Raw genomic sequence first — 13155 nt, forward strand, 5'->3', positions numbered from 1 at the left:
CCCATGGGTAACGAGGACACACCTGACATTCACAGCGGAAACCTAAGCAGTAGTAAGAATAAATCACATTTTCGTAACCATAAAATACAAATACCAAAGTTAACTACATTCCCAAATATTTGTGTTTATATACAATCTCCAAAAATACAAAATATATTCATATCTAGGAACCCACCACACCAATATACTGCTACTAGATAAAAAATTTACCCTCCTAGCAAGGTAGAACTACACTATCTCGACGGCGGCCTCGATCTGCCGGTCCTCTTGGGTTTCTTGAAAATTATTTAAGTTCAAGGGTGAGGCACTTCTCAGTAAGGGAAAATAAACTAAATACAGTTGTGTAGCAACATGAATATTTAATGATAATATAGATATATAGTACATTTTGTATACCAGAAAGCATTGATCATTTAATAACTGCATAAACGTATACCTTCATATTTTTTTTAATAAATCATACTAATCATAACTGTCTGGTATAACTAATAATACAGAAAACATATCCATGATGAATAGCTAGCTGATGTCATGTATTATCCCCATGACAGGTTGTGCAGCCCGAAGGCAGGACCCGACAATGGCTGGCCGACCACTGCCAAGTCAAAAATATCTGTAAGTACGATGGGCCCGCCACACCCTGGTCCGAACTGCCAGGGGGATGTTTACAACTTTACACTGAAAGCCACATCGACTATCCATCTCCCACCCCATCATGGGGTGGTTAGCACCAATCTGAACATAGATATCTAATCTATATAGCTACGGTACCGTGCTCTTGAAACTAAACTAAACTAACATCCGAGCTTTGATAACATATAATACATGATAATATAACGTTTAACATAAATGGATTGATAACATTTTTTATAACTTTATAAATACGGCCTTGCGCCAAACATTTCATAAAAACGGTCATGTGCTGATCATTTCATAAATATGACCTTGCGCCGAAATCATATATCATACACGGCCTCGCGCCGGCTATCAATCACGGCCTTGCGCCGAATATCTCATACATATTTAGGATGAATAATTAACTGATGTCATGTATTACCTCCCATGACGGGTTATACAATCCGAAGGCGGGACCCGACAATGGTTGGCTGACCACTGCCGAGTCAAAAATTTCTGTAAGTACGATGGGCCCACCATACCCTAGTCCAAACTACCAGGTGGACGTCTACAACTCTACACTGAAAGTCACATCGACTATCCATCTCCCACCCCCTCGTGGGGTGGTTAGCACCAATCTAAACATAGGTATTTGATTTATATACCTACGGTAATGTGCTCTTGAAACTAAACTAAACTAACATCCGGGTTCTGATAACATATAATACATGATAATATAGCGTTTAACATAAATGGATTAATAGCATTTTCTATAACTTCATAGATACGGCATTGCGCCGAACATTTCATAAAAACGGTCTTGCGTCGAACATTTCATAAATATGGCCTTGCGCCGGAATCATATATCATACATGGTCTCGCGCCGGCTATCAATCACGGCCTTGCGTCGAATATCTTATACATATCATTCTGAGTAAATAAATCAATTATCATGTATTTTCAAAATCATAATGTACTGTATTATTTCATAATTCCCAAAAACATGCTTTACTCATAAAATTGTCATTTCATAATACCTTTCATGAAAAATAATATTCATGCCACATAGAGTTGAGTAAATTCGTACGTTTCATTCTAAAATCACATTTCCTATATAACAACAATATTTTCCCAAATATGCATTTTCTCAATAATATTCAAATATAACACATGCTTTCTTGAAAATTAATTTGCTGATAAATAATACTAATTTGCATGGAAAAAAATTGTATTAGTTTATTCCTTTACATGGTACTGAAGAAAACCCCCTAAAAACCTACTCGTTTTGCACCCGCAGGGTTCCCCAAGCAACACCCTGAATTCAACAACTTTCAAAACTAAACTTCAGTATTTTCATGTGAATATCATTTCCTATAACTATGAAAATACCAAATTTGATATAAAAAAAGTCTTACCTCAACTCAAGGATGAATCTCAACTCACTTCCACCGACAATCCGCTACGGCAGATTTGGAGAGAACTTCCCCATGAGTGTTGTGGTGGCCTCAAATCGTCGATCTAGTGAATGACGGAGCCGAAATCGAAGAGAGTGGAGAGAGAAACCGTAAGGAGAGAGAGAGTGAAAATTACCTGATTTTTCTATGTTTAAAACCAAGTTTCACACTATTTATACTAGAGGCTTCATCGACGAGCCACGTCACCTCGTCGACGAGGTCAATAGGAAATTTGTCGATGAACTCTCCCCTTTGTCGATGAAATTCAGAGTTGCTTAGATATCCTCTCGGTATCTTCTCATCGATGAGGCACACCTTCGTTGACGAGCCTACACTGCCACGTCGATGACGAACGCGAATGCTGCCTCCTTCTATTCGATTTCCATGTTACCCCTTTTATTTATTATTTAAAATATCATTATTCTTTGGGTCATTACACATATTAATTTATAACTCTTAACAGAAACTCCTCTTTCATTGCAAAATAGTCCACAAAAATTTGCTTATCCATGGTTTGCCTTGAAAACTTCCATCAATATTAATTATACCAATGAAAGCCTCCAAATTACAAGAAATTGCATCCATATAAACACCTCAATGCTCAAAAGTTGGCAAAAGAAGAAGCTATTAATTGCAGAATCTATAAAGAAGCCTGTTGAAGGTGGATCGGGAGGATCCTCAGGAGCAGGACCATCTCGTCCCAAAAGATCTATAGATCCTCCTGAGTTCTCTACATGGAACGCAAAGCTAGTATGACAGCCCCTAAGATTAGAACCAAAACCTTAGGAGTGAAAGAAACTATCAGCGAAAGAAACTATCTTTCAAGGAAATGCTCTAGACCACAAGACAACCAGAAAGTGTCTTGAATTATCCAAGTAGAGTTCAGCAAGAATTCATACCACACAGACGTTCTATAGAAGTAGTACCTCATAATGGAACAATCCTAAGGCTAAATTGCGAAAAGGACCCCGCAACAGCCATAGATGATTGGGCCATGGATATTAGATTCAATATCCTAAGGAATAATCATAATCCAATGCTACAATCTCTCTATATGAAATACGGTTAGGAATAATTTTATTTACCATTGCCATAGTATCATAAGCCTTCTAAAGCAAGTAATAATGAAATTTCTTCATCTTATTAGAATTTTATAGACTTACATAACCTATTTTATAAAGCTCGGACTAAATAAATATAAATAATTTTGGGAGTATTGAATTAATAGATCTTATGGTAAGTGATAATCATATTATGGCTATGAGTCTAAAACACCAATTTATGGAATTTGTTATATGTTTAGGTCTTGTTCGCACAATGAGCTCATGATAGATAAAATTTCCTTATGTTGATACTTAAGAAATAAGGAGATATTTTGCCCTCATCCTAATTTAATGTGATTATCCATCAAGTCACACATCGACAAAGGGAACAATGTAGTAAGCTCTCTTTGAACATCACAGGACTCTTCGGACCTCAACAATGAAATCCATTGTGCAAGTACACATCCTAAACTTATTTTCTTTTTCATGTTCATGTGTCTGTAATTGGTTTAGGAAATTGTTTTGTTGTTTTGAATGTTTTTTTTTTGTACCAAAAATAGTTTATCATTTGGTATCATACCCAAATATTTTATAATTATGTAAATAAAACTATGTTTTCATACATATTTCGGTTTCTTCCTCATTCACTTTTTGATTCTTCATCCTTTGGAATGCGTGTATTAATTCATAATATTAACAAGAAAAATAGGATGATTAAACTAAGGTTTTGAACATATTTAAATCTTGAATTAGTTGACTCATGGCCATGAGGTTACCCATAATTTTTCATTATTTGATTAAATGAATATAGTTTTTCTTATTATTAAAGAGTGATTTGTTATTTGATGGTTTTTTGAAAATCAAAAGCACAAATTGAGTAGTTCAGTCATAGGAGAAGAACCAAGAGCATGCGTGCAGTTCTTGAAAATTTGGATGGACAAAAACACCTTATTTTTAGAAGATTACTTCATAAAATATACATGGGGCTTGAAATTAACTGAAAAAAAAATGAAAATCACCAAATATATTGAAGAACGGTGAACAAAGTAAGTACAAACTTGAATTGCAGGAATCAAGATCGAGCGCAATCCGAAACTAGAAATTGGGTGAAGATGATGAAGTCTTCCTTATTTTTAGAAGATAATTTCATAAAAATATACATAGGGATTGAAATTAAATAAAAAATGAAAATCACCAAATATATTAAAAAATGGTAAACAAAATAAGTACAAATCCAAATTACAGGAATCAAGATCTAGTGCAATTTGGAAACCAGGAATTGGGTGAAGATGATAAAGTCTTCTACCCACATAAGTCATCCTCATATGTAGACTAGGTGCATATGGGCACATGGGGCCCACTCATGAGCCAACAATAATTTTTTAAAAAAAATTAGGTTTTTGATTTTTTTTTATTTTCTAGTAAATATATCATAAATTTTTAACTACTCTGAAATTATTTTCTCAAAAATTATTCAAAAATTTTGGAAGTGTCTTTTATCATATATTCTCTTATTATTGGGGCGAAAATTTTGTGATGATTTTGAGATATCTAGGAAATGTTAATATTGCATGCTCTTAGAATTAACAACAATTAGACATAAAATAAAATTAAAATCTCCTATGAGCATTTGTATACATGTTAATACTATTACTATATGTGATTGAGATCCTATCAATACGGAATTAGAATTCTGAAAGTAGTGAATCATGTAACCATAATTATTTCAAAACTAATGAGCATATTGATTATGCCCTCACCTATTTTGGGGTACAATCGATGGTGTTCATTGTGGAGAAATAGTTTGAAAAATAAGCTAAAGTTTCTAGTCATGTAACTACTTTGGATTGTAATTGGCACTAGGAATTTCATAATTGATGGTCATACCCTTTCAATGTGTCATGATTGTGAAATTTTTGGTGATGACAAAGAAAGCAAATTGGATATTTTACACTTGAGAGTCAAGTGCCCTATCATATTCGAATTTCGAGTTGTACAATATTTGATTACTTTACTTTGTCACGAGATGAATTGTTTTTGCATTGTAGTTCAAAGACCCTTAGGTGGGACAACAATGGCTAAGTGGTTTGGCCAATATCCATATTTGAACAGATAATGAAGAAATTATGAATATAGCATGATATTGTTTGCAGGCATAATGAATGCATTCATTTACTATTTCCTTAGCTACTATGCCTGATATGCCCTAAAATATATCAGTCAGCAAAAGGGAGTCAACGCCTAACAATCACTCCCCAAGTCAAACCTTCTAACGAGAGCAATCAGCTCCAACTCAATAAAGAGGGGATAGATCCACGATGGCACCTTAAGCGCTCGGAGTGATATACGCTGGCACTTTATGACCCAGGAGCGATTTATGCCCCCGCGTCATAAAGACGAATCACCTCAATGGTCAACCCACACCACTATAAATAGGGGAACGCAAACAAGTGAAGGTATCTCATTCTTAACTCACCTTTACTGTTGCATTCAACCTCTTTGAAGCATTCCCCTTACTTAGGCATCAGAGTGATCCTCAGGAGTACACCCCAGGTCCTCCAAGCCTATTTTGTTTTCACCCTTTTCAGGTCATCGAAATTCGAAGAGCAGTCTTGCAGGTCATCGCCATTTTTATCCTGCAATAGTTGGCGTCATATGTGGGAATCGCTTCTGACAAGTGCTCATTCTGCTCCTGACCTCTGAGACTCAAATAATGACAACCACTCACAGCACAAGCTTTAGCCCTGTCGTAGGAAAAAAAATCACCCCAGTCCATTCACTCCACACCCGTAGAACACTCGGGGGTCACCAGGGAGGAATTTATCACCTTCCAAAAGAAAATGGAGGATATGTTCAACCTACTATTGCAGCAAGTCAAGAAGAGCATGTCCCCCAACAACAGATTAGCTCCAACCCACCTAAGAAAACAGAGAAACTAAAGAAGAGTGAGAAAAAAACTAACCTCACTAAGAAGGTGGAAGACATGAACAACGTAGAAGTCAATGAGCAAAGATCGACTGAGTTAGAAGAAAGGATTAAGAAGATAAACCAAATTGAGAAGATGATAAAAGAGGTTTGAACCAACCCCTTCTATGAGGCTTCCTCTAAGATCCTCAGAGCCACCGTTTAGCAAAGAAGTGATGGAGGTCCCGCTACCCAGCAAATTCAAAATGCCGACCTTTGAAAGGTACGAGGGATTGACTGAACCGGTTGATCATCTAAACACCTTCAAGGTGTTGATGCAATTGCAGGGCGCACCTAATGCCATCATGTGTGGACATTTGTAGCCACCTTTAAAGGTAGTGCTAAGGATTGGTACCGAACCTTATAGCCTCCCTCAGCAGGTTCGTCTTTTGTTTGAGGGACAAAGGTCTACCCTTCTTCAAGGCACTGAGAAAGAAAGGGGGATTTGAATGGGGGGAGGGGCAAAGTAAAGCCTTTGATAAGCTTAAGCAGTACGTTAGCTCCCCCGCCCCAATTACTAACAAAGGCAAAAGCAGGAGAAGACCTCTACCTATACATGGCTTCGACTCCATATGCGGTCAACTTGATCTTAGTCAGAGAATAAGAAAGGCAGCACAAACCCGTATATTACACCAGCAAAGTGCTGAACGGGGCCGAGAGGAATTACAACACAGCAGAAAAGGGGACCTTCTCCATCATTTGTGCTGCTCGAAAGTTGAGACCCTACTTTCAAGCACACAAGATAATTGTGCTTACAAACTTATCGTTGAGACAGATCCTCCAGCGGCTGGAGAGTTTGGGAAGAATGATGAGGTGGTTGATTGAGTTATAGGAGTTCTACATACAATACCAGCCAAAGCCAGCCATCAAAGCTCATGTCTTAGCTGACTTCACGACCGAACAATCCTACGAAAAACAACAACAACAACAAAACCAAGCCTACGAAATGGCAGAGAAATCAAAAGTGCGGACATTGCATGTTGGCGGGTCGTTTAACGCAGCTGGAGGGCGAGTAGGGCTAATCCTCATGGCACCGGATGGATCAAAGACACTATACGCACTGAAATTAGAGTTCTCAACAACAAACAATGATGTTGAGTATGAAGCCCTGCTAGCAGGGCTACGATTGGCGGAGGCACTGGGGGTAGCACGAATTCAGGTAGAAAGTGTTCCCAATTGGTAGTGGAGCAGGTGAAGGGAGAGTTTGAGGATAGGGATCATAAAATGAAGAAATACCTAGCGAAAGCCTAAGAACACATCAAAGCATTCGCTTATTTTGATATAGAGCGCGTGCCATGGGCGTAGAACGAGAAGGTTGATGCGTTGGAAAGATTTGCCTCAGCTATGAAGCCAAAATGGAAGAATGCCATCTACTTGGAGCGGGTTGGAAAACCTTCATATGAGGAGGTCAGTGTTAACCTAGTGGTAGCTGAAGTTAACGAAGGGGATTGGAGAGCTCCTCTGATACAATACCTCTGCGACAAATCCCTACCAGAGGACAAGAAGGAGTCTTTAAAGGTAAGGAGGAGGGCAGCAAAGTACACACTCGTGGACAACGAGTTGTACAGGTGATCCCTAACACTACGATACCTATGGTGCTTAAGTACCGAAGAGGGAGAATATGTGCTAAGAGAAATTCATGAAGGAGTATGCAGAAATCATCTAGCATGCAGAGCTCTAGCCCACAAGGCCCTACGGCAAGGGTTCTATTGGCCCACAATGAGGAAGGACATGATCGAGTTGGTCAAACGGTGCGACAAGCATCAACGGTGCATGGGAATACTGCATATGTTGTCTATTTTTCTCTCCCCCCTGACCAGTCATTGCCCCTTCGCTCAATGGGGACTAGATACCTCGGGGCCACTACCTCAAGCGACTGGGCAAAGGAAATTTTTGCTAGTGGTGATTGATTACTTCACCAAGTGGGTAGAGGTTGAAGCCCTAACTCACATAACCGAGCAAAACATCACCCAATTTGTGTGGGCATCGGTGGTTTGACGGTTCAGAATCCTAAGGGCTATAGTCACGAACCATGGGAGACAGTTCAATAATGAGTGCTTTAAGAAATTTTGCGCCAACCTATCCATATAACTTTTATTCGCATCGGTTGCACATCCATAGAGTAACGGTCAGGTGGAAAACATGAACCGTACGATACTGTACAGTTTGAGGACGTGACTCGAATCTTCACAGGGCAGATGGGTGGAAGTACTCCCATCCATAATCTGGGCGTACCACACCACTCGATGAGCAGCAACAAGGGAAACCCCATTCATGCTTGTGCTCGGAGTAGAGGTTGTTATTCCTGTTGAGGTCGGGATCCCCTCCTAGAGGATGCAGTGCTTTGACGAAAAGAGTAACAAAGAAGAGCTAAGGGCAGAGATAGACCTCCTAGAGGAGAAACAGGAGCAGGCACATATGAAAGTCTCCGCGTACCAACAAAAAGTTGCAAGGTTCTACAATACTTACGTAAAAGTGCGAATGTTCCACCCAGGAAAACTAGTCCTCAGGAAGGTGCGAACAATCCCAGTAGAGCTTGGACCAAACAAGTTAAGGCCGAACTATGAGGGACCATACCAAGTTGCAACAGAAATAAAGTTGGGTACATACATATTGGAGGATGTAGAGGGAAGGGAGATAAAAAAACACATGGAATTCTGACATGGTGAAAAAATACTACTCTTGAAATTTCATTCCCCAAAATGTTGTATAATAGAATTGAAATCCTTACATTCATGAGGTTGTACCACAGAGAAATTCAAAAATACATTATCAATGCTTTAATAAAACCACAAGATGGACTATTCGAATCAGTTAGCTTTACTTCCTTTCGCAGCCTCCTCCTCCTCAAGTTCATCCTCCTCGTCCATTTCATCCACGGACGCAATAGTCATACTCACATCTTCTATAGCCAATCTTGATCATATAGGAATCAAATCTTTTGTACCATTGTCTTGGAGACTGTTTTAACCCGTAAAGAGATTTCATCAACTTGCAAACTAAGTATTCTTTCCCTGGTTCACCGAATCCCTCCGACTGTACCATATAAATCGGTTCCGCTAAGTCACTATGGAGAAATGTCGTCTTCACATCCATTTGTTCCAAATGTATACCATAATGAGCTACTAAGCCCAACACTACCCTAATGGAAGTGTGTCAAACCACAGGTGAAAAGGTTTTATCATAATCTATTCCTTTTTTCAGTGAATACCCTTTTGCCACCAACCGTGCTTTGAAATTCTCTCATTCCTTTTCTAAAATTGCTTCATTCTTCCTACATACCCATTTGCAACCTATTGCCCTCTTCCCACTTGGAAGCTCCACCAACTCCCAAATTTGATTCTTATGCAGTGATTTCATTTCCTTAATCATAGCACCTATCCACCTACTTTTTTCTTGATTGTGCACTGTCTCTTGAAAAGTAGTTGGATCATTGCAACTAGTAATGAAAGCATAAGATACTAACTTTTCAAACCCATACCTTGGCGGAGGTCTGATAATGCGTTTTGATCTCCGCATAGGAATATTGTCGACTTGCTGATTTCCCGAGCTAGAACTCTCTGCAACCAAAGGACTAAGATCATTGTTGTTACCCTAAGCTTCTAACTCCACCTGCACAACATGTTCACCTCTGCTCCAATTTTTTAGCTCCTGTTTCTCTTCATTAAATTATTGAATTTGTTTCACCATAGTTTTCTCATCGAAAACTACATCCTTACTAATCACCACCTTGTTTGGCATTGGATCCCACAACATGAACTCCTTTACACCTTTTTGATATCCCAAAAAGATGCAACATCTAGACTTTAAGTCGAGCTTCAATCTCTCCTCACTAGACACGTGAACATAGGCTGGACAGCCGAATACCTTCAATCCGGAATAGTCTATTGCATTTCCAGTCCATACCTCTTCAACAACTTTCCATTCTAGTGACGCCCTTGGTGATCTATAAACAAGACATAATAACTGCCCCAACCCAAAAGTTCTTCAGTAGCCCTACATTAAGCCTGAGACACCGAGCTCCTTCAACTAGAGTTTGGTTCATTCTTTCAGCCACACCATTTTTCTGAGGTGTCCAACAAACAATGAAATGTCTCTTAATGCCCTGCTGCTCACAAAACTCCATGAACCTAGAATCAATGTACTCAGTCCCATTGTCTAACTTGAGGTATTTGATTCTTTTCCTTGTCTGGTTTTCCACTTTAGCTTTCCACAACTTAAACTTGGCAAACGTATCATACTTGTGCCACATGAAGTATACCCAGACTTTCCATGATCTGTCGTCAACAAAACTCACATAATAAACATGTCCACCTCTTGATGCTACTCTAACCAGACCCTAAACATCAGAATGTACATAATCAAGAATATCTTCCGTTTTGCGAATAGCGGATTTTAATTTTGCTCTATTTTGTTTCCCAATAACACAAATCTTACAAAAAATTAGCTTACATGTTTTCATACCTTTCAAGAGTTTCCTATTGTGAAGTTCTTTCATACCATGTTCACCCATATGTCGAAACCCCATATGCCAAAAAATGGTTTCATCAAAATTCAGTATCTACGAATGGTTTCATCAAATTCAGTATCTACGACTACAGCTCCACCTACTACAGTAGTTCCTTGCAATGTATAAATATTTTTATCTAACTTTTGCCCTTTCATCACCGTCAGATTACCTATCCACACTTTCGTAATCTCACTTTCGTACTTGTAATTAAAGCCATTATAATCGAAAGTGCCAAGTCAAATAAGACTCTTCCGTAGGTCCAGTATATGTCTTACATTACTCGAGGTTCTCACAACACCATCAAACATTTTGATTCTAACACTTCCAATGCCAATGATTTTACAGGAGACATCATTGCCCATAAGAACTAAACCTGAATTTACCAACCTATAGGTGTTGAACCACTCCTTGTTTGGAATCATATGGTAAGAATATGTTGTGTAACGACCTACTATTTAACTGGGGCTTTATGTTTTTTATACATACTGCAAAATTTATAATGCTCTGATACCTATTAGATCAAACCAATCCATCAATCTAAGCAACAAGAAGCGAAATTCATATAAACACAATCAAGAAAATATACAATACCAGAGTGCTAAAATGTGTCCCTAAAATATACATATAAGACTGTTTGCCAAAATACCCTCAACTGGTTAGGGCTATACATAAATACTCTAAAAAATACTCACTCTACTAACAGGGCAGTACTGAAACCCCTTTATCTGCGAGCCTTATCTGCTCGCCTACCTGAATCACATAAAAAATGTTAAGGTAATGGGATGAGATGACGCTCAGTAAGACAAAATATGTTATTGCTAGTGTGTGGCAAATGAGTTACAATACTAAGAAGATTTGTTTCTATATAATCACATATAACTGAATCTGAAAATAAAGTACAAATAACATAACAACCACCTTCCCATGTCGCTTAACATATCTGTACCTTAGGTTTCTATACATAATACTTTTAATATATATATATAAACATATATTCCCTTTTTATGTGAAATTGTACATACATAATAATAATTGAAAACTTCCCTAGATGACTGTATGTCATGATTTAACCCCTCATAACAGGGTTGTGTGGCTCGAAGGCGGGATCTACCCTGGCTGGCTGACCAGGATAAACCACTATATTTCATTAGTCTGATCAGCCCTCCTCAACCCATATCTGATGGGGAGCCTGTCTGCTCCTGGGCATTTGATCGATCTACTTACCACGTATTATCTAAATAGGTGGTTGCACTTTATACTGAATATCTATATATAGCAACAGTACTGTGCTCTGCTGAATTTGATCCATCAGGATCTGATACTAAATAATACATTACTATATACAATCTATTTGTTTTGCCAAGATTCTGTAATATCTGTATTAACCATAACGCTGTGATAAACTGTATCTATATCAACTGTATTTCTGAAATAAACTGTAAAACTGTATGTCATGGTATTGAAAACTGTATAATCATGGTATTTTGAAAATACTATAAAACATATTCCCTGTCTGTATCATCTGTAAAACATAATCCTGAAAATACTGTAAAAACATGTTTCTGTACTATATCCATATTCTCAAGCCACACAGTAATTTAAAACATTTTAAACATATTTGATAAACTGTATAAATTCCTGCTGTGAAATAATAATCTGATAAAAACATATAATTTATACTGAAATCATACTAGTATTACCTAGCATATCATATTTCCTTTACCCGATTTCTGCTAAAATCCCCCTACTATAGCAGGTCCTACACCCGCAGGGTTCTCCACTCAACACCCTGAAAATCATAAATCCCAGAACAAAACATCATTATTTCTACGTCTTCCACACTTCCTACAACTTCCGAAAAGCTTAATTTCGAATAAAAGACCTTATCCTAAATCTGGGATGAAATCCAACTTCGTCCCACCGATGATCCGCTTTGGTAGACTTAGGAAGAACTTCCCCAGGAGCGTCGTGGTGGCCTCAGATCGTCGATCCGGCGAACGATGGGGCCAAAATCGAAGAGAGATGGAGGTGGAGCCGTGGGAGAGAGAGAGAGAGTGTGTGTGAATTTTTCTGAAAATTTATGCATTTAACATGGGTTTGGGCTATTTATACTGTGGGATTCGTTGACGAGTCCTGTAGAAAGTTTGTCGTCGAACTTTAGAATTTCCAAAAATCCTCTCTCGGTATCTTCTCGTCGACAAGATGGGACCTCGTCAATGAAACCCCCGTGTTCGTCGACGAGGCCTGGACAATTTCTTGAGATTATGACATCCAAAGTGCAATGTCGTCGACAAAGTCGGCTGCCCCCTTCTGTTACTATTTCCATTTCTATCCCTTTTTTATTATTTAAATACCCTTATTCTTCGGGTCGTTACATGTTGAATCTAGAATCCATTAGTCTATTAGGTGATCCGATCCCGACGAAACTGAGAGTACATCACCATCACTGCAATCTGGATTTCCTTTTTAAACAACATTTGCTAATTTTGAAGTCCCTTCATATTTTTCAACATTTCCTTTCTTCCAATCTGAACACTTCGGTTTAACGTGCCTCTTTTTACCGCACTTA

This window comes from Malania oleifera, chromosome 13 (assembly GCF_029873635.1).
Source record: "Malania oleifera isolate guangnan ecotype guangnan chromosome 13, ASM2987363v1, whole genome shotgun sequence".
Classification (NCBI taxonomy): Eukaryota; Viridiplantae; Streptophyta; class Magnoliopsida; order Santalales; family Ximeniaceae; genus Malania; species Malania oleifera.